The sequence below is a fragment of the Poecilia reticulata genome, linkage group LG2 (genome assembly GCF_000633615.1).
Source record: "Poecilia reticulata strain Guanapo linkage group LG2, Guppy_female_1.0+MT, whole genome shotgun sequence".
Classification (NCBI taxonomy): Eukaryota; Metazoa; Chordata; class Actinopteri; order Cyprinodontiformes; family Poeciliidae; genus Poecilia; species Poecilia reticulata.
The window spans coordinates 20502200-20506097 of NC_024332.1; positions in this window are offsets into that span (position 1 = coordinate 20502200).

A 3898-nucleotide genomic window follows, 5' to 3' on the forward strand; every position below is an offset into this window, starting at 1 on the left:
CTAAGGACTCCCAGATTATTCCTACAACTGAAACACCCTGTGACCGTCTTGGGGACAACCCACCTGTGTTAAGAAGATCTACCAGAGTGGTGAACAAACCTGACAGACTGAACTTGTAAAAAAAAAAAAAAAAGAAAAAGAAAAAAAAAGTTGAAATGTCTATTTTGTAATTGATGTTTTTAATGTGTTAAGTATAGCTATGTGGTAACTGTCTCATGCAATGTATGTTAATCTTTGATAGGATTCTTTTTGTAACAATCTTACTTTAAAGAAAGGAGGATGTCATGATTGAATAAATTATGTTTCTGTCCACTAGGTGGTGAGCATGAGTTCATGTGAATGTATAAATGTAGAGAATAGAACAATAGAAGTAGATGTGACACACCTGTGAGCAAGCTGTGTGAACAGACCTCTAAAAGATGCTTTAATAAAAGTATATGAGCATTATACAACGTCTGGTCTTTGTCAAGCACGAATATAACAGTAAGTGCAACAGCTGAACCTTGAGTGATGAGCCAGCTGACTGTCGTTAGCTAATGCTAATTAGAGCTGTTGCCGTGCAGCAAGAAGGTCCTGGGTTCAATTCCAGGCCTGGGTCTTTCTGCATGGGGTTTGCATGTTCTCCCTGTGCATTCTCTCCAGGTACTCCAGCTTCCTCCCACAGTTCAAAAACATGACTCTTAGTTAATTGGTCTCTCTGGGAGTGACGGGAGGATCGGAGATTGGAGAACGCGGATTTTCTGAGAGTGGGAGAGTTTAAGCGATTTGTGGCGAGTAATAAGTTGATTTCTAAGGCGGTTTTGGCATAATCTGGACTGCGAGTAGATTAAGATGGCTAGATGTAGTGGGGGATGTTCAGAAGATGAAAATATGGACACAGGTTGGGCTTTAGTAGAAAATAGAAAAGGGGGAGGAGGGAGAGACAAGAATAAAAAAGGACTAAATGTAGGCAAAAGATCTTTGGAAGATGAGGAAGAAAGTGTTGAGATGAAGAAGAAAAAAATGATGGAAGAATTTAAAGTTATATTAAAATTTAGGACAGGACAAGATATGATTGGGTGAGTCCGATCAGTTTATCAAATGGACTAAAGAAAGTTATCGGAGATGTGGAACTGGCTAAAGTTTTAAGGGATGGGAGTATTATCTGTAAGAATGCTGAACAAAAGAATAAGGCAATAAAACTTCAAGTGGTATGTAAAAAAGAAGTGGTGGAAAGGAAGGTAGTGGGGGAAGAAAGAGGAACAAAAGGAGTAATATCAGGGATACAGATTGGAGAAAACTTGGAAGAACTAAAGAAAATAATAAAATGAGGAGAGATTTCAGGCATAAAATGATTGCAGGCTTTTAGAAATGGGGAAAGATTGGACAGTACATCTGTGTTACTGGAATTCAAAGATAAAGTTAAACCTGATAAAGTAATGATTGGATACATGAGTTTCAGTGTAAGAACTTATATTCCACCAACTCTCAGATGCTATAAGTGTCAAAGATATGGTCATATTGCAAATTGCATATTAAAAAGAAGAAGATGGTTCCTTGGTGGACTCTAGAGTGTTCAATAGCAATTAGAATAAGAAACAAGGCCTATAAAAACCTAAAAAATAAATATTTTCTTCCGAAATAAATTATAAGAGAAAATAAGCAGAAGTCAGGAAGATCATAAGAAATGCTAAGAGGGATTATTGGAGTAAATATTGTGAGTCATTGGGGAAAAATACGGCATTAGACAGGGTTTGGAATACCATTAAGAAAATGTCAGATAATTCAAAAGGTTCTGAGCGTCTGAAGAGGAGAGAGGCGAGTCCAATGGGGTACAGGTTGAAAGATGAGGTAACATGAGGGAGGCTCACCTGGCTGGTTCTAATCAGGGACGGGTTGTTGGATTCTGGACAATGATCCGGTCTATAGATGGAGTCCAGAGAGGAATGAACACCAGCCAGCCTGATCAGATGGTTGGTGCTGCTGCAGCAGAGATCCTCTCTGGAACAGGAACTCTCACTCTGACTGAAAATACACAACCACAAACCTAAAAATATGTGGTTGATTAAACAGATAATTTTATTAATTTATTTAATGTAATCATGTTGTTTAATGTTGATCTGAAGGAAACTTTCCATGCTGATTTTCACCTGAACCTCCATCTTTCATTCCTGAACATAATGATCTTAAAGCTTTGGGCTCCTTTAGCCTGGTGGCTTTAAGTTGTTTAACTGGTTTGTTTCAAACGTTTCCAATGAAAAAGTTTAAAACCTGCTGAGTTACAAACAGGTTTTAATTACTGTAGGCGTTTACTGTGAGATGTTTATCAGTTTCTGTCTCTGCTGTACAGAAATGTTTCCTGGTTGCCTCAGTTTGCTCATTTAGTTTTTTCTAAACTAAATGATTTGCTCACTACTGGTTCTGGTTCTGGTTCAGATCAGGACAGTTTGTTCAGATTGAACCCGACAGCTGATGGTTTTACAGCCTGTCGGCTCTGCAGCTTCCAGTAAAAAAAACTTCATGATAATTGAAAAAGTTTCATCTTGCAGTCTGGCGTCTCTGTCACCAGTTTGAACATTTATTTATAACCTGAGAAGCAAACAGGGGAAACGTCTTCATTACTGCAGATTAGTAGAAAAATTAAGGATAAAGAATAATAATGAAGTATAACATCTAAAAATGAAACATTATTGTGTAAAAGTTTTAAAGCCGTCAATTTATTTAGTTTTCTTTCCCTCCAACGATTCAATCTTGGTGTAAAACACCTTTTGACTGTGATCACCTCTACAGGAACATTATTATCTCCTCTGTTTTTCCACTGGATTTATCAAGATAAATAAATTATCTGGGCAGAAATGAAGCTCAGAAAAAGACCCAGAAACTTTATCATCCAGAAACTTCTGGAAGCTCGTTGTTAAAGGTTTTGTCAGTCGGATCTATCCAGTCTTTTTCACTACATGACCGGCTTCAGTCCCTGATCCTCAGTTTAAAACTCTCTAAATAGTTTTATTATACTTTGATAAATAAAAAGAAATGATGTTCAATAAATTCCAAAATAACTCAAGAACCCTGGCCTTCATATATCTGGCTGATATCCATTCATTTTCTGTACACCCTTGTCCCTAGTGGGCTCGGGAGGGTTGCTGGTGCTTCTCCAGCTAACATTCCAGGCGAGAAGCGGGGTCACCTGGACAGGTCGCAGGGCAACACAGAGACAAACAACCATGCACACACAGACACCTAGGGAGGATTTAGAGAGACCAATTCTTCTTCTTCTTTTTGTTTTATGGCGGTTGGCAAACAACTTATAGGTGCATTACCGCCACCTTCCAGACTGGAGTATAGATTAGATGTCCTACCACTATAATCTTCCCATAATACCGGACTTCCTAAGAAAACCAAATGCTGTTAAATACTATATCCTCAGATGATTTTTGCAGCAAATTTTTTATATCTAAATTAATTTTATTTCTATTTAACTCTCTGATTAACACCTCTCTTTCCCGACTATACTTATTACATTCTAGAAAAATATGCTGCACCGTTTCTGACTCTCCACAATAACTACACAAACCTGTACTATGTTTATTAATTATTTTCAAAGTACTATTTAGCCCCGTATGCCCAAACCTTAATCTGGACACAACATCCTCTTCTTGGCTGCACAGTGGTGCAGTTGGTAGAGCTGTTGCCTTGCAGCAAGAAGGTTCTGGGTTCGATTCCCGGCCCCGGTCTTTCTGCATGGAGTTTGCATGTTCTCCCTGTGCATGCGTGGGTTTTCTCCGGGTACTCCGGTTTCCTCCCACAGTCCAAAAACATGACTGTCAGGTTAATTGGCCTCTCCAAATGGCCCCTAGGTGTGAGTGTGTGTGTGCATGGTTGTTTGTCCTGTGTGTCTCTGTGTTGCCCTGCGACAGAC